Here is a 19839-nt window from a genome sequence, read left to right as displayed (position 1 = left end):
GAACTACGCTCAGGGGGAAACACATGTCATTAGACACCAACGATGTATTGGGTTCCAATATCCCCAATACATGATGTACAAGACGATCTGCATATTCATCAGCAGAGGCGGAGATGGAACAGGTAGTCACATAATTTACCTATGGCAAGGAAGGTACTGCTTGTGAACAATAACTAACAGAGGATGATGGTGGTACAGGAGGCACTGGGTGACTAAAGAACGACAATTGATCAATAGTCACCATTCTTCCATCATGTAGAAAACAAACCACATGGAAAAGTGAAGAAATAAGAGCCCCCATGGCATAAATATAATCACAGCCAAGGAGGAGACTAAAATCTAAAGCCCCTTGGACAACCATCACATCTATATAGATGATTTTGCCTCCTAAAGTAATAGGGAACTTTAAAAGGATCCCTAAAGGTTGACTGGTTCCTCTGTTGAATGCCAACAGATTCTGCATTACTCGCACAAGCTATGGGGAGCCCAAAGCTTCCCAAGTAGTGAAAGGCATGAGGCTAACCAACGCACCCTCATCCAAGACAGTGCTAGGTACTACCTTATCATAGGCATGTACTGTAATTTGGAAAGGCACATAGGATGGAAGGCGGAAAGCAGTCAAGTGACTCCAGTAGAAGGAAACGACGGAACTACTTGGTGGGGGTATCATATGATTTCCCCCATGCTCTATAGGAACCGAAGAAGGACTCTCTTGATCAACAGGGATAGGAGGGTCATTCTTGGACTCAGGAGAATTTGATGAGATGAGAAGAACATGAGAAGTATAATCATGATGCTCATCGGGAACAGAGTGGACCACTGGTGGTGAATCCAAGTCAACACTCTTTCCGACCAATGGTTGGTCAAGAAAGGGTTGAGCACAGCCAGGTTCGGGAAGAGAAGGGTGGACAAGAGAAGAATCTAAGTTAATCTCTTTGTCAAACAGAAGAGGGTCTGAAGAGAGCCTCTGATAACCAACTGGAAGTGGAGGCAAAGAAGTTGTAAGACTTTCCAAAACAGCAGAAGCTTTATCCATGAGCAGACAAAGGTGAAGGGGATGGTTGCCTTCACATAGCCTACAGGGGAATCGACTCTTCCCTTTCTTCTTACCACTACCAATTGAGGATTTGACATTGACATGAGCTTTAGAGGATGATGAGGGACAAGCCAGATCGTGAGACCATACTTCTAATATCCTAGGAATATTAGGACAATCACGAAGAAGATGGTCACCCTTGCACAATTTACAATGAAACTTAACCTTCCGCGGAGGAGCAGAAGGTGTTCCGACCTAAGATGTACTCAAAGCAATAGTTGCCCGGGTGGTCTTGCGCTGATCAGACTTCTTCTTCTTCATCATCATCTTCTTCTTCTTCTTAGTCTCCTGGTTACTAGATGTGGAACTTTCACCAGGCGAAGTAGGAGATGAAGATGAAGGAATAGGGGAAGAAGGCACAGGCTCAACCTTCGAATAATTGTTTCATGATTTAGACGAAGGAGATGGTGGAATGTGAGTCATGACACTCGGGACCACCGAGGTTGAAAACAACCAAACGGGCAAACTGATGGTTAACCTAGGCAAGGACAATGTTGCCATATACGGAGCACCGGCATTTCCAAAAGGTGGAAATGGACCGGGATTTCCATCTGGGGGAGGACCTTGGCCAGTAGACCCAGGGAAAGTTTCCATCAAGAGCGATCCTAAAAGCACTCGTACTGTAACCAAGAACTCAGACTGTTACCAGGAATATTTCGTAGGCGGTAAATTTTATGACACACGAACAAAACTGGACCTTTTCATGTTTTAAGAGTCCAGAAAAGGACGAAAAGGTGACTCTATATCTTTTGTGGTTTAATGAGCCTGAAAGGACAAGTGATTAAATGGACCTTTTCTTGTAAGGAGTCAAAAAGGAATGAAAGTGACTACTCTGGAGAACTAGGCAAAAGGTTAACCAGACAAACCGTAAAACTGCATATACACCTTGGTGATCAAATGAAAGAGAAATGACCAAGGAATTTTCGTACGGCAGTCAATCTTCCCGAATATTGTGTTCAGTGCGTTACAGTTTGCAAGGCGGTACACACGGCTTCCTATGAATGTAGGATGATAACCTAGTGGTCTACTGATATATACTCGACGGTACTGGGAGCACAAGTCTGTACTAGGTAGCTATTGAGTCACAGAAGGAGGAATCACCCAACCATAAGCGAAAGCAATAGTGACTAGGTTTAACGACGCCGGAGCACATCTCTAGCCTAGACCTCTAAATAATGTGTGTTAAGTTCCAATGTGTTTTTAAGTTCATTCAATTGATTTTAGAGTTGATCTTGAATTAAGTTTCAACTTTCAGGCCCGATCGAATGTATCTCAACAATTCCTAGGATGCAGTTACAATGAGTAAAGCATGAATCGTTTCGATGAACACCTACTTAAAGGAGGGTAGAAAGCTCATTCCCAAGCAAACACAAGCGAATGCAAACACTAAGAAACACAATGCATCAATACACTAATTTCACGATGCATCGATACTACTAATGAAAGATTTAAAGTTCGCTTTCCAATTTCCCAAACATGAAAATTTGAAATGCACATATACTTTCACTTTCATATACTAAATGAATGCAATGTTTTGATTTTTTGGAATTTTGATGACAAACAAGCAAGTGTGAACCTGATTGATCCAAGAAATTGTGATCTATGCTTGATAGTGAAGAATCGAATCAACATAAAAAATTGGTTTAATAATCGACACTAAAAATCAACCAGCAAGAAAACAAGCAATGAAAAATCCTCAAGCAAATCAATAAGACAGTTGTGGATGAACCTTGGAAAGACAAGTAACCCAAGCAAACAGTTTCTCGATGAAACCTCTAAAGAGCTAGGTCACATAGTCTAAAAACACAAGACTCACTCAATGAAACCAAAGAGACAGTACCTTAACCAAAAGCAATCAAAACAAGCTGATGGGAGAGAGGAAACAGTAGGGGATAAACAAGACTGGTGGATTCAGGAGGTAAAGTTGTAAAAACAACTTTATAGGAATCATCACAGGTGTTACACTAACAACTAGAGACGTCATCGCAGGTGTTACACTGTCAACTAGAGACGTCGTCGCAGGTGTTACACTGTCAACTAGAGACTAGTTGCTAAAGTACACCCGTTTTCAGAGACGGTCTGATTTCAGGAATCGTCGCGGGAATTAAACTAGAAACCTGAGACGAAAGCCAAATAGTTGCGGGTACAAAGCTAGAACATCAGTGATGTTGTCGTGACTATTAGGCTATCTTCAGCGACGATCTTACTTAAGAAAAAGACAAAGTAAAATCACCTAAATGACACCAGATAATCTTTCCAAGCAGTAAGGGGAATTCCCAGATTGACCCAGGTAACCCAAAAAACTGATGGTTTAACCCCAAAATTCAAGAGACACTAAAACAAAAAAAAGATCAAGGGTGAACAAGAAGAAAACATACAAAGGACTCCCTAGTAGAGTCGCCAACTTGTGATAAAGGAAAGTGTTTCCTCTGTAGACAGAGGCAACCCCTCTAGCCCTAGAGTGGGTCTAGTCACAACAAAGACAAAACAGCAATCGATTCCCTTAAATAGTCATCGTTGGAGGCCTAACTCAAATCAGTGGTTGATGAAGTTTCTGTTCCACTGCTCCAACTTCCATTTCTTTCTCCTCAATGAGCAATCAACCTGAAACACCACAAGAAAACAATAGAGCACTTAACCAAGAACAACAATGATCTATTTACTGATAAAGTCAACAAACCATAAACTATCAAGTAAATTGTGCACAAGATATAGGAAATCATCATTGATTGTATTAAAATGAATCAAGAGCAAAGCTTACAACCAAGTCTTGACGTCGCAAGACTTCTCAAAGGGTCCAGCCAGTATGTTTCTTCAAGCATTCACTCTCAAGAATGGGTCTCCCAAATAGATGATATCTCTCTCTCACTCACAAGCTCTAATACAAGGTTAAGGCACTCCACAACCTCTTACCAAAATATTAGCAATCCCACACTTGTCACACTCACACCAAAGCTATCTACCAAACTCAAAACCAATAGCTCCCAACTAAAGAACTAGCAAACACTAATTCTAGCACTGAAGAACTAACTGATCATAGCAATGGCGAGTGGTTATATAGCAGAAGGAGTCTCCATGAAATGAGGGAGAGGGAAATATACTCAAGGGAGGTTGCACAAGAGGCGGAACCACCAACCCAGAGGAGGAAAAGTGACCCAAACTGAACCAACAACTAGCTCTAGAAACACCCAGAAGGCCGACTGTTTGAACAAATTCGCCAAATTTGGGTCGTCGCAAGTCATGAACTAAGGTTCAATGACGACATCGCAAGGAGGCAATGCGTTCAAATGAATCGTCACGGTAAATAGCTGGGAGCTTCACACCGAGCCCTAAAATGGCACTGTCATGGGAAACACGTGTACACCTATGATGATGTCGTGACGAGACTGTTCATGACAAGGGATCATCGCACCTTTTAATGTCTTAGTAGCGACGATGCAGAAACTTAGGAAAAAGGGTCAATTCTTCAGCATCAAAGAGCACTGTTTAATCTTGTTTCATAAGTGGGAAGATATGGACATGTGTATTTGATACATGACACAACAGAGGGACTGAGATGAGGATAGTGAAAAATTATTGTGTAACACTTGGCTATGGACAGTCTTGTGGAGAGAGTTCCAAAGCTACCATGAAGACCATTAGAACAGCTCCAAGAAGGAGTTGCATTGCAGAGTGTGAAGATTGTATTCAAGGGGAATGCAATGGTTTGAAACATCATTTGCAGGATGCAGGTGTTCAGAAGCACACACTTGAACTAGAGGGTTTTGGAAACTCTGAAAGCCTTGAAGAGATTGGTGGTGTTCCAAAGGGAGCCATTTCTGCATTTGCTTCACCTCCTCATGAAGGAAATAAAGGTGAAAGAGGCAGGTATAAATCTGGTTCTAAACACATTCCTTTTGATTTTGCAAAGCATGGAAATTTCCACATAAGCATGGGAAAAGAATTGCAAGTTCCATTTGTGGTTTGGATAACCATCATGTTTCTAGATGTTGGAAGAGAATCACCACATACAGGAAAATTTTGAAGGAGAAGAAGAAGAAATCCAAAGGTCCATTGGACAAGGCAAAGCATGCTATCAAGAGGACACACATGTGTTGCACTTACTGCCATAAGCAAGGGCATCTTTTTGAAAGGTGTTGGACTCTAAATCCAACAATGCTTCCACGAAAGCTGAGGAAAGTGGAAAGAGAAGATGGCATAAATGGAAAGGAAGATTCCATGAATGATGTGTCTCAGAATGATTCACATGTTGATGCTAATGTGCAGACAAAGGAAAGACCTTGGAACTAGATTAGTAAGAAATGGCTATAGTTCTTTTCCAATTAAGGTTGCATGTCTATTGATGCATCTATTTGCATTTCTTCATTGATGAGATGCAAGTTGCAGGTTTCTACCAAGATGATGAATGGAAAAAGGTTGAGTAGGGGACTCAATTTGTTGTTGCAACATCATATTTCATTTTAGCTTCGAAAGTACAGTGTGCCTAAGTGAAAGTTGAAGGATGAAATGCATGCATAAGCAGGATGTGCATGAACACAGGGATGTTGATGTTTTCCTTGTATTTGAACATGTATGTGGAATTAACTTGTAGGGTTGATTTCTTTGACATGCATGTGATGTAATGTTGACTTGAGGAAAAGTTGATTTTGTCTCCAAGAGGGAGATAATAATGAAGTGTTTCATCTTTCGAAAAGAGTCCTACTGGTCCTTTTCTACATGCTAAACTTGAAGGGTCATTTCTCTTAAAGGCATGTTTTGTGGGCTTGTTGTCTAGCCCATCATTTGTATGCAGATGTAAGGCAGGGAGGTGTTCACAAGAAGTGAAATCTGTTTTTTTTGTTGAAGTAGGAGTTTAGCCCATCCAGTTGTTGTCTGTGTTTATGTTGTTATTAACAATTGTTGTTGACATCTTTTCAAACAGGTACAAATGAAATTTTTGTGGAGCAGGTGTACTTCAGATTTGTTTGAGCCACCTTGGATCAATGATCAAGACAGAGAAGTTAAAACTACCTTCTATGACCATCTAAGCAGGAGTTCTGCAGGAAGGAAAGGAAGAAGGCAGTCTTCCCAGGAGGACTAGTACATCCAGGAAGGAAAGTGGTCAAAGGCTTTGGTTTAGAGGCACTATGCAAGGCAAGTGTATGTAGGTTGAAAGAAGAGGGTTTTGTTACTCTTAGATATTGTTCAGATCAGTATATCAGTCTTTTGGAGACAAAAGTTCTTTTAATGGGAAGGCATGATCCAAAATGGATTTTGGATAGACTCCTAATTCTATGTGGTCCTCACTGAAGAAAATGAAAGTCTAAGGAAGTTCCTGGAAAAAGCCCCATTGTAGAGATCTTTTCAATCTGAATCTACTACAACTTGAATGGGAAAAAAGGGACTTATGACGCAAAAGTTATCGTAGAAAGAAGATGCCTTTGTTCTTTGGAAAAAGAGGCAAAATCCTTTAGAAATGGCAAAAAACCCTTAAAAATGGAAATCGCATCGAACCAGGGCAAAAGAGCGGACTTAAGCAGAAAGGGGAGAAACCCATGATTGACGATCCCTAACATATTGGGTCAGAGGTAGACATGTGATAGGACTGGGCCGATGCAACAGTGCGATCGCCAAAATCGGCAGATCGACATCGGCGATGGCATGGGACTTAAGGCGGGACCCTGGGCCGAGCGATATTGCGATCATGCAATATGCCAATTGCCGATGATTGGCGAATCAATATTGGCGATGGACAGAACCACTGGGTCGTATGAAATTGTGATATGCGATTTTGATATCGCAAATTCGCATCAGAGTAATACAAAGGAGCGGTCGATACAAATGTGACTGCGATAGCCGGACCCGATAAGATTATAGATGAAACTTAATTTATTTTGAGTTCTCGAAAACAAGTTTTTTTAATTTATTTCATGTATTTCATTGAATAAACAAAATACAAATGGAATGCACTGATGCGATGGAGCCAGACCTGAGGGAACTTATATATGTGAATATATAACATTTCATGTCTGATGAGAGCGATTTGTTTCGGGATTTTCTTTGTATTTGGGATTTTTAACAATAAACCAAAATAAAAAGGGACCCATGCCTAAGCGACTTGTGATAGCGATTTAAAGGTAGACCCAATGGCCTATAGGGTGGAATTAATGATTTTTGAAGTCCGATAAGTGGCAGTTTGGCAATTTTTTGCGGCATTTCTGTGTATTTTCCTGTGTAAGCTGAGAGCGCTATCTTTGGGCTTTTCAACACAATGATGGTCCCTTCCGTTGCAGAATAGGTGGCCACCTTCCCTGAAGACGTTAAAAAATTATTTTTTAATGCTCAGAGGGGATTTGATCGGACAAAGGCCAGGAGCCAAAGAGCCCGAGAAGAGGAAAATGAACAGACAATGCTAATTGGCTTAAAAGCCATAGAATGATAGATACAGGGAGATTTGTTGCTAAAACAGAGAATAAGCAGGCAGAGTGCAAAAATCTAAGCCAAAAGCAAGAGCCAAGAGCCAGAGCCAGAGCTGAGAGCCAGCAAGTTGAGAGCTTCAAGAGCCAGGGAGAGATGGTGTTCTGAGCCCATTATTCCTATGTAAAATAGTGGAGTTGAGCCAAAGATCTTGTAAAAGGACTTTGCCATAATCCTAGAAAGCCTAGTTGAGTTGACTAGAGCTCACGGAGACATAGCCCAAGTGTTTTGGGTGAGCTCCAACTTAATATTGTTGTTCTGTGTGTGTTTTATTGCTGCATTGTATCTACTATTTTAATTACTACTATTTGCTTTATATTAGTTTAAGCAAATCAATTTACAGCACCTGAACAATTTGAAACAAACATAAGCATACACCCATATTTTCAAGCACATATTTAATTCTGCATAGGTTAATCATTAAGACTTGGGAATATTTAAGCTTTGGAAGTGGGAGAGGTTCTTGTAAATTAGACAAGAAGCCTAAGTGCCCCATTTTTAGATCATATGTGTAGATCTCAGGAAGTTGAATGATGCTTGCGTAAATGATCCTTTCCCGACTCCGTTCAATGATGAGGTATTGGATAATGTTGGTGGACAGGAAGCGTACTCCTTCACTGATGGGTTCGCTGGGTACCATCAAATGAAAATCGCACTGGAGGATAGAAGCAAGATGACCTTCGCAACTTTATGGTGATATTTTTAGTACACTGTAATGCCTTTCATATTGAAGAATGCACCTGTGATTTTTTCGCATATTGTCATTGCTACATTCAAAGAATTAATTCATAATTTTCTGGAAGTGTACTTCGATGACTAGACTATGTTTAGGCTGGTAAAGAGCCATGTGGAAAGTTTGTGCCTGATGCTAGATACTTGTCAAAGGTACCAGATTGTGCTCAACTTGAAGAAATGCCTATTTTCTGTTCCTTTTGGGACCCTTCTAGGTCATGTGGTTTGTAGACAAGGACTGATGGTAGATCCTGCGAAGATCACAGTGATACTTAACTTGGAGGCACCGAGGAGTGTGAAACAGTTGTGCTCAACCTTAGGACATACTCGGTATTACAGGAAGCTTATCAAGGGCTATGCCTAGATCACCGTACCCATGGAGAAGTTGTTGAAAAAGGATGCCACGTTCTGTTGGAAGGAGGATTGTAGGAAAAGTTTGGATGCATTGAAAGAGAAAATGGTCACTATGTCGATTTTAGTCTTCCCATATTGGAAGGAGGAGTTTCATGTACATGTAGATGCGTCGTGTATAGCCCTGGGAGCAGTACTGACATAGGCTAATGGAGGAGAATTTGACCATCCTATAGCATTTGCAAGCAGGAGGTTATCCAAGGTTGAGAAGACCTATTCTAGCACCAAGTGCGAAGGGTTAGGCATGGTATACATGGTCCATAAGTTTAGACACAATTTGCTGGGTGGACATTTTAATATGTATATGGATCATTCAAGTTGAAATACCTGGTCAATAAGAACGTGTTGGGGGGGAAAATCCGTAGGTCGTTGTTATTGTTCTAGGAGTATGATTTTGAGGTTATTGTGAAGCCTAGATGACTAAACGCACGACCAGACCATCTATTGCACATTGAAACAAGGGAAGATCGCACTAATTTGGAGGAGGGATTGCCTGACACGCAACTATTTGCAGTGCACATCACAGATGATCACTTTGAATACATCATACACTTCCTAACGATAGGAACTGCCCTGAAAGGTTACATCGTCCAACCGAAGAAGGAGTTAGTGGTGCGTGCGACAAACTTTTTTGTCATTGATGGGCATCTGTACAAAATGGGGTCTGATGAAGTATTACAACGATATGTACTAGAGTTTGAAAGGAGTAGTATCCTCATGGACACTCATGGGGGTGCCGCAGGAGGTCACTATGCAGGGAGAGCGACCATACAGAAGATTCTACGCACAAGGTTATGGTGGCCAACCCTCCATCAGGATTCAAAGGATTACTGCAAGGCTTGTGATGTGTGTCAAAGGACAGGTAGTCCATCGTGGAGGGATGAGCTGCCTCTGAGTCTAAAGATGACATTACAACCATTTGAGAAATGGGCGATAGATTTTGTGCGACCCATTCAGCCCCAAGGAAAGAAGATGGGAGCGCGGTACATTATCACCACCACTGAGTATTTGACTGGATGGGTGGAGGCACAGCCTATGAAGGATTGCATAGGTGTGACTGCTGCAAAGTTCCTCTTTGAGTATGTAATGATGTGATTTGCGTGTCAAACTATTTTGATGAGTGATTGAGGTATGCACTTTTTGAACGAGATGATCAACGCACTGATGGAGGAATTTCAAGTATATCACTAGAAGAGCATGCCTTATCACCCACAGGCTAATGGGATAGTGGAAGCATTCAATAAGGTGCTAGAGAACGTGTTGACCAAGGTTTGCAATTCTCAGCAAAGTGATTGGGACCTATGCATACCCACAGTACTATGAGCCTATCAGACGACATGCAAAAAGTTGTTGACTGGACAGACACCCTTTAGGCTTGTATATGGTGTTGAAGCAGTGATGCCAATGGAATACATTGTGCCTAGTCTGAACATAGCAGCACTCATGGGTATGACAGATCACGAAGCCTAGAAGAGAGGCTCGTGCAACTAGCTAAGCTTGAGGAAGAGATATTTCTAGCTGGATTTCACCAATAGGTCCAAAAGCAGTGCAAAAAAACATCACATGATCAACACATTAAGCTACACACCTTTAAGGTAAATGATCTGGTTTTTTTATATTACAACAAGTTTGAAAAATTTCCAGGGAAATTCAGAATGCACTGTTTAGTTCCCTATGTTATTAAGGAGATTATCGACAATGGAATAGTTCAGTTAGTTAAATTGAATGGAGATCCCTTCCTAAGAAAGGTGAATGGTAGTCGATTGAAGCCATACACTGGTGATCTGGCTAGGTGAGTATATGAGGGTAGCATAGTCTTAACGGTCCAGGCAGCTGAAAGGGGGCACAGGACTATAAACTACACTGCCTAGGTTGGGGAACTATGTGATTGGAGAATTGTGCAGAGTAAGGAAGTGTCACAGGGTTCGCGATAGCGCAAAAGGAGCTGCGCTAGCCAGGGATAAATTGCACAAGTCAGCCAGAAAGTGACTGTTAAAGTCACTATTCATGATTTGACAGTAGAAATGCAGCCAAATGGAGTGGGTGGTCAGCATTTAAGACAAAATTTATGGGTAAGATCCTTGGAAATCTTCCACCAATCCAGAAATAATGAACCGAATGTGGGGGGGATAGTCGGATTTGAATTCAAAATACCCTATAAGTTACAGGTGGCTGGCCAGTGAAAAACACATGGCATTTTGAGAATTGAGTTGTTGAGCTCTAAGGTGCACATGAACTGTGAATTGTTTGAAGATCTGATAGCGAGTTCGGTGTTTGAGAAATTACCAAAGGCGACACAAGAACTGTTGAATAGTGTCATGTCGGCACCCATAGAAGCTTTGGACACAAAGTCAGTGACAACTGAGGAGCTTGTGCCGAAGGTTGTTAGGGAGGTAGAGGAAGCTGCCCCGGAGGTTGCAGAAGTATTAGCTGAAGTTCCCAAATCACTACGGACACCTAGACTAAAGTCGACCCCAAGCAAGGAGAGTGTGAAGGATAAAAAGGGTATGTAGCCTATAATACTGGAGCGTACGTTTCCAGAAGAAAACCACCGAAGGATAAGCCCACTGCATAGGAAAAGGGAAAAGCCATTATCCTGGAGCTGGAGGAGGAGGAAATTGAAGACATCCTGATGGATGACGAGGACTTGGGGGTAGATGTGGAGGATGTTGAAGTCCAGGGTGCTGTCCCTATCACTAAGTTTCCCAAGTACATCCCTCCGTGCAAAAGTAAGACCAAGCTGCGAAAGGACATTGACGAGAGAAAGGTCCCCTTATAAACCCCTCAAATGCCAGACGAGATTGGCTTTGAAGGACCGCACTTGGGGTGGGTTCCTCTATTAAAGTTGGAAGATTTGGACTTAGCTAACCATGAGAAGTTCCCACACTTGGCCACTGAGCAGCTAATGCACCGCATTATTCACACAACCATCAAGATGACCGCATTAGAACTACGAAAGTGGCTCAAAGGAGTAGACAAGGTAGGTCTACTCAACCTTCTATGGGTGTCGCACTATAATCACACCCCCATAACAGTATTATTCATCAAGCAACTACTATGCTTGGTGCACAATGGGTGTCTATGGCTAGAGGAGCCAATACCCATCACTGATAGATTGATCCATAGGACCAAGTGGCTGCCCTACATAGGGGAAAATTTGGTGATGATGTTTCGTGGAAAAGGTAGCGAATAGGCCCTCGCCGAGGCCATGAAGGAGAAATTCAAGCTTGTTAAGAAACTGCGAGGCTATGCCATATCAAGTATCAGTGACCCTACAGTCAAGGTGGCCACACCGATTTTGTTAGGGAAGGTTATGAGGAAGTGCTGCACAGATGAAGTGCTGGAACCAGTCGTTGCTCTTGCAACCCAATGCGCTAAATGAGTCCAATTCAATTGGGTGCACTATCTCTGCAGTGAGTTCCTTGCAAACTGTCGTGAGGCACAGGAGCTCAGCAAGACCTTCCAATATGCATGGCTCTTGCTGTCTATTGTGTTGGTAACATGGGATCTGCCAGAAGATAGACAATTCCCCTCGGTCGTTGCAGACCTGCTAGAAGCAGCAAAGTACACTTCACTATGGATGACCAAGGATGATCAATGCATCAAATATAGCAAGATCTTCTAGATCTTAATGGAGATGAACATCCACATGGCTATCAATCGCAAGCCGCAGTTGTTGCCTACTTTGTTTTCCAACCTGCGGGGGTATGCGGAGTTCAAGATAGACTTTCACCATGTGTCGATCAGGGCACAGAAGGACCCTGCATAGACATGGTATGACTTTCCTTGGCAACAAATGATGCCATTGATGTAGTACTTGATCGCTAGTCGACAGAGTGGCGCACTACATCAGACTTGGTGGTGGGAGTGAGCAAGTCCGCTGCACGGTGCAAAAATGAGAAGGCCAAACTCAAGATGGTGTAGCTGGCCGAGAAGAGGAAGAAGGAGGCCGCTGACAAGGCTGAGGCAGAGCACGATACCCCCCAGCAGACAGAAAAGAATATATGCAGAACAGAGCAGGGCTCTGACAAAGGCGCGAGGTTGCCTTCGTGCGACACTAAGGGGGAAAAGATGAGCAAAGAGAGCAGCATGGCGCAAACCTACAGGAGATGTCCGCCTACAACAAGTGTCCAAGGGAATAAGAGAAAGGAGGGCCGAGGAAGAAATCCAAGGCCACCAAGGCATCCCTGGAGCCAATCACCCTCACAGAGGGCGATTTGCATGACATTGGAGACGTGGTGTGGGATGTCACCATGGAGGCACCACAACAGTTTGAATAGCAGCAGTAGCTACTATTGGGAACCATCCAAATAGATCTACAAGAGATGCAAAAGTGCACATCACAGGCTGGCATGGTGTCCACCAGCCTCGCTATAGGCAGTTCAAAAGCTGGCGAAATGCTACATGTGAAGGTCTCCACTGTGATAGTGTTGCCAGATGGAGCACTGAACACAGAAAATGAAGATGAAAGGCCCACTCTCAGTTCCCTCAAGGGGGTGAGGTTGAACTTGGTAGCACTCCTTGGCAAGGTGCTCCACCTATTGCAGGATGGAGTGATCGTGGAGCTAAAGGCCCGTGAACACCGCGCTCTATAAGTGATTAGTGAGCAGATGATTAATAATTAACAAATGGCCCTACAACGAGACTCTGCCATCACCATTGTGACTGAGGTAACCGACCAAAACAAGTGTATAATTCAGGTTGTGGAGGATGCATGCCGAATGGTCCCGTAGTTGCCCATTCCTGAGGAAGAACCGGTTGAGGTGCGCATCCACAAGCTTGCTACAGGAGTGTGTGACACTCACACAGAGATGGCTAGGATTCAACTGGAGCTAAACCTACATATTACAGAATTACAATTGAAGGCCTAGCCTTAAACTCTGCCAGAAATAAAGGAGTAGCGTGCAACCACTGTCACAGAGGAAATAATGGTGGTCGGTAGTGTAATAGCAGACTACACACAACTTTTTGAACATTTGTTCGAGGTCCTGATGAGCTTGCAAGAGGACCCTAATGTATAGTGGCTAGAGACAGAAGCACGAGAACTGCAATAGTGCTATGACAAAGTAAAAGGTACAGCGCGAACCGTCACTCTCACATAGATACTATTGAAGTTGTAGGAGGCCAAGCAGTTGAAAGAATAGGTAGATGCAGCACAACATGAGGAGGTAGTGCTAAAGGCATGCTTGAAGCCCTAGTTGGATGAGGCTTATGCAGTCACGACCTCTATTAAAGGAAAGCTCGCAAATGTACAAGAAACTCAACAAAAGCTTCAGGCTGACAGTTATGACCAACGACCAAGCAGTTGGTTGAAAAAGTGAAGCATGTGGCTGCACAGTGCACTGCCGAGGTTACGGTCATACATGTCAATCTGGAAAGTGTTGGCTTGTTGGGGTGTTGGGTAGCGGAAGCCCCACATAATGGTTAGGGGGTTCGAAGCCCGAAGTTTTGGGTAAAGATAGGGGAAAGACTTCGATGAAAGTGCAGAGCGCGAATTATAATAGGTTGAGTCAAAGGGTAGTCCACCTGGAAAATAATGTAAAGAAATGTAAATAAAGTCAGCCTGCGCAGAGGTCGTGGGCCAAAGAAGGGTATAAATAGAGTGAGGTTCTATGGGTAGAGGGAGTTAAGTTTGAATGGTTAATCTTGAATGTGAAATGTAATGGTTTTTGGAAGCAAATAGTCTGAAAGCGTTTGTAAGTCCAAGTCGAGGGTTGGGGTAGTAGATAAAGGCTCTGCAGCTGTGTGCGTAGAGGCCTGGAAAGTCCACAGCTGTGTGCACGGACCCCTGCAGCTAAGTGCGCAGGATGGATCTAGATGTATTAAGGATAAGTGGAAATAAAGATAAGTTTCTTCTGAAAATTTTGTGTTCCTTCTAAGCTATCGCGAATATGAATTTCATAATATCTATTTAATTAATATGCTTATTGTTAGGACTCTGGACACCACATATCTCCACAATGGTATGATATTGTCCACTTTGGGCCTAAGCCCTCATGGATTTGTTTTTGGGCTTTACCCCAAAAGGCCTCAAACCAATGGAGATATTTGTCCATCCTTATATACCCATGATCCTCCCCACTTCTAGTCAATGTGGGACTTTGGTCATATACCCAACAATCCTCCCTTCGAACAAAGGACCATCAAGCCTCCCCTCAAACAATTATCCATCCGTCCACTCTCTACCAACCAGGATTCTCCGCTCCAATGCGTTGGAAGCACACGCCTTACATGGAAGCACCACCTGCCTCGAGAGCTTGCTCTATCCCAGGTCAACTCCTCTTCACTGTGTTGGGACCAGGACATGTCCATGAAGAATCCGGAGCACATCACCTGTCTAACCGAGCTCATCCACAGATCCCATCGTGATATTACCGGGGCCCACCACCTTCGTTTGGCATTCCGAGGATTCATCCACTTGGCTAACTTCGGGGCATGGCTCTGATACCACTTGTTAGGACTCTGGACACCACATATCTCCACAATGGTATGATAAAGTCCACTTTGGGCCTAAACCCTCATGGATTTGTTTTTGGGCTTTACCCCAAAAGGCCTCAAACCAATGGAGATATTTGTCCATCCTTATATACCCATGATCCTACCCACTTCTAGTCAATGTGGGACTTTGGTCGTATACCCAACACTTATTGTATGAGTGTATGTAAATCTGGGTTCATTTTAATTACACGAATTGGTTGCATTGGTTAAATGTTTGATTAAAGACCCTATTGAATAGATCTGATTTATAACCGCATCCTCCAATAGAATAGTGAACTAATAAGAAAGATATAATCAATCTGGATCTGTGCGAATACCTAGCTGTGCGGAGCTGTAGACCAGTGCGCAAAACCTTCAGACCATATCTAGACATCCCTAAGGTGTGGAAACTTGGTTCCAGCACCCTCCCCTGCCCTAGGGTGAGACATCAGTCCATGCTTCGCAGGTTGTTGCCGAAAGGGCCGATAGCTACGGGATTTGTTTGGCTAAATAACTCTTCCGAACTTGGGTTAGGCCCATATAAGCCAAAAAATGGTTCTGTTTCTAGGATCGGGATTTTCCTAAGGGGTGTCTAATGTGGGAACACTAGAATCCTATAGACAAAGAGCTTGAAGAGTGGTGGTATTTGAAGCTCCACGAGTTTGTGGTTTAGGAAAACAAAAACTCGCGGATATCGGAGGAACAATGGTTGGATCGCTATATATTCACAGATATACATGAGATCTTCTTCGTAACATTTCCAATAGAATTGTAAGAGTGGATCGCGAAGTTAGCTAATAGCATGGGAAGGTGCAGACTAGACCAGCTGATAGTGTGGACTCCAGAACTGGTGCGCAGGCTAGAAGCCACCGAAGATAAACTTGTGCGCACGGTAGACCACTAGTTAGATCGAATCATAGGGGGATTTATCATTGAATTCGCGATAGATACAACCGTAAGTTATAGTGAAGCACAAAGGCAATTTCTCCAAGGACCACTGGGTAGGTACATCAAATCATTAAATACTTGGATTAAGATGCCGTTGTGCGAAAAACAGATTCTGCGTGTATATTGATGTCTGGAGTAACGCGGAGCAGAAGAGTTTATCGAGGGGTAGGAGGAGTAGAAAAGAGGAGTGGAAAATAGCCCTCTAATTTCTATCTCACGGGAGATTGAGGAGGATCTTGCTAGGTTCTTGCCAGGAAGTTTAGTCCGATTAATTAAAGAACGCTACCCACTAATACCACCTCCGTCTACACCGCCACCCACTTCACCCACGTCAATTCCATCCACACTAACATCACCTCCACCCACACCTCCACCACCAAAAGCTGGGATGGTGACCGAAATCAAGCTACACACATTTCAGGGTGTAGGGAATGAAGATCCAAGTTAGTTATAGTTTGTGCTAAACTCTGTATGGGACGCGCAAGGCATAACAGATGAAAACATCAAAAAGGCTATGCTAGTTAGTGCACTACAGGACCGTGTGCTAACATGGTACATAAAATACTCAACTGACCATCTGAATGAGGGAATAGCGTCAATCCAGGATGTGCTTAATAAAGAGTTTGGCCAACCAAAGTTTGAAGCCCAATCGGTTATTGGGTTCAAGGAGATAGCAATGTTGCCTGGCAAAACTCCATGAGATCTGGACCAAAGGTTAAATAGTACTATTCGCGAAGCTAACATGACTTTGACAGATGAGCAACATTGCACGTGGTTTGTGGTGTCATTGACACCCCATCTGAGGACATCTTTGTCACAACATAAGATCTCAACCCAAGCCAGGGCACTGGAGACAGCAATAAGGTTACACGCGACCCCAATAACGGACCTAAGGTTGGGAGTTCAGCAAATCCACGCGCAACTTCAAAACTTGAGTTTGGTACTGTAGAGCTTGAAGCAAGGAAGAATGTCCCAATCAGAGGTATGTCTAGAGGCAGGTTGTATTAAATGTAAGATCTAAGCGCACGACAAGGACCATTTCCCTGTGTTACATAGTAATTTGTCACTATCTTCACTCCAGTCTTCCTACTGTGTCATGTGTCCAAGTCATACATGCTCATATTAGACAAATGCTCTCTGATGTTGCCAAATGACCCACTTTTCCAAAGGTTTTTGCCTCATCACATATGTTGGCCAAATAAATGCGCTAAAGGGCACTCCAAAACAGCCCAGAAAAGCTGCCATCGCGGAAGTACACCTGATTCCCGCGATGGTCCAATTTTATGTGCCAGCGCGACTGTCTCTTGTAGTCTTCAGCAATGACCTGACTAGCTACGTTATTCAATAGCGATGTCAGTGTGGAAGACTAGTTATGTGCCCGCAATGATCCAGATTGGGAGAATTTGTTCCAACATTCGGCCTTCCAGATGACTCCAAACCTGGTTGTAGGCCTAGTTTATGTCGCCCTCCTTTCTCTGGCGTAGTTGTTTCATCATTTGTGATACCTTCCTTGGAGATAAGCTCATTCTTCCACCTTTCATGGAGACTCCTTCTCCTATTTAAACTCTCACCATTGCTATGTGCTGCTAGTTTGGAGTTCTTAGTCTATGGAATTGTTGTTGATAGTGTTGTTAGTGCTTGTGAGTTTGCTAGATAGCTGGTGTGAGTGTGACAAGTGTTGGATTGTTAATAGCTTGAGGAAGGTTGTGAAGTGCCCTTAATCTTGTGTAAAACTTGTGAGTGAGAGAGACTTGTGTGTTGGGAGATCCATCTTCAAAGAGTGAATGCTTGCTGACTAGACCCTCCTGAGAAGGCTTGTGACGTCAAGACTTTCATTGTAAGCTTACTCTTATTTCATAATTAATGCAATCAATGATGTTTTCCTATGTCTTGTATGTAATGTACTTCATAGCTCATGACTTCTTGACTTTGTGAGTAAATAGATCATTTTTTGTTCCGGTTACGCGCTTTGTTGTATTTCCTTTGCATTGTTTCAGGTTGATTACTCATTAGGAGAAGGAAGCGGAAGCTGGAGCAGTGCAACGGAACTCCATCGACCACCGGTTGAGGTAGGCCTCCAACTATGACTGTTTAAGGAAAGCTATTGTTGATATGTCCTTGTTTGTGACTAGACCCACTCTAGGGCTAGAGGGGTTGCCTCTGTCCGTAGAGGGAACACTTTCCTGCATCACAAATTGGCGACCATATTGAGGAGTTTTGGCCTTTGCTCTTTTCTTGTTTACTCTTGTCTTTATTTTTGTTTTGGTCTCTTTTGAAGTGTGGGGATTAGTTACCAGTCTTCTGAGTTTCCTGGCCTAATATGGGAAATGCCCTTATTTGATTAAATATTGATTGTATTTGATTTGGGAGTTTTTGGTTCACCTGTTACTGTTTTAAACATGATCGCAGCTTTTATGTTAACAATCGCGCTGTCATCGCATAGTTATGCCTAACAGTCGCAACGTTTCTGTAAATCGGACCATCGTGGAAAAGTCGTGTACTTCCGCGTTGACATCACTTTGTTGCAGTGATGTGTACTTTATCAGTGCTTGTTTCCTGTGTATCACCCGCACTGATTGTTGTAGAATTGACTTTTTCAATTCTGCCTCCTGAATCCATCAGTCTTGCTAGTCCCTTGTTGTTCTCACTTGTTTGATAACTTGTTTTTTAGTGTTTAGAGGTTAAGGCACTCTCTTCTGAGCTTTGTGGAATGAATCATGTTTTTCTTGCTTTGTGACCTAGTTTCATTATTTCAAGTCTTTTGGATCAATTTGGCTTGGTTGCTTGTTTGCAGAGATTCGTTTGCAGCTTGCTATTGGTTTGATTGAGCCTTCCCCTTTGCTTACTTTTGGTTGATTGTTTAGTGGTTGTTATTGGACAAATCTTGGCATTGATTCGATTTCTTTTCACTACCCAGACATAGATTACAATTGTTTGGATCAACCGTGTTTCCACATTTGTTTATTGCTTATTGGTTTCTTTTAGATTTAAGAGACATCAAAATCAAAAGGATTGCATTTCATTTAGCATGCGAAAGTGAAAGTGAATTTGCATTTCAAGTTGCATATTGAAAGCGAATGATTAAATCTCTCATTAGTAGTATCCGTGCACTTTAGAAATTGATGTCTGTTTGCATTGAGTGACTACTTTGTTGTCTTGGTTTTCTTGGTTTGGGAATGATCTCTCTACCCTCCCATAGGTAGGTGTTCATTGGAAAAAAGGATATTTCATTCATTCTAGCTGCATCCTAGGATTTTTTATATACATACTGTAAGGCCTGAAAACTGAAACATAATCCAAGATCAACTCTAAAATGAGCTGAACAAATCTAACAACGCATTGGAACATAACGCACACATTTAGAGGTCTAGGCTAGAGACGTGCTTCGGCGTCGTTAAACCTAGTCACTTTTGTTTCCACTCAAGGTTGGGTGATTCCTCCTTCTGTGACTCAATAGTGGTCTAGCACAGAATTGTGCTCCCATGTACCGTCGAGTATATGCTGGGAGACCCCACTAGGTTATCATCCTTTATCCATAGGAAGATGTGTATGTCGCCTTACAAGCTGTACAGCACCGAACACAGCATTCGGGAAGACTGACTGTCGTACGAAAGTCCTTGGTTTTCATATGACTGCCAAGGTGTATATGCAGATTTACGGATTTGTCTGGTAAACCTTTTTCCTAGTTCTCCAGAGTAGTCACTTTCGTTCCTTTTCAG

Source organism: Pinus tabuliformis, chromosome Q (genome assembly GCF_031772625.1).
Source record: "Pinus tabuliformis cultivar Carrire ecotype Pingquan chromosome Q, CPIR1, whole genome shotgun sequence".
NCBI lineage: Eukaryota > Viridiplantae > Streptophyta > Pinopsida > Pinales > Pinaceae > Pinus > Pinus tabuliformis.
The sequence above is the reverse complement of the archived record's forward strand: the minus strand, read 5'-3'. Positions refer to the sequence as shown.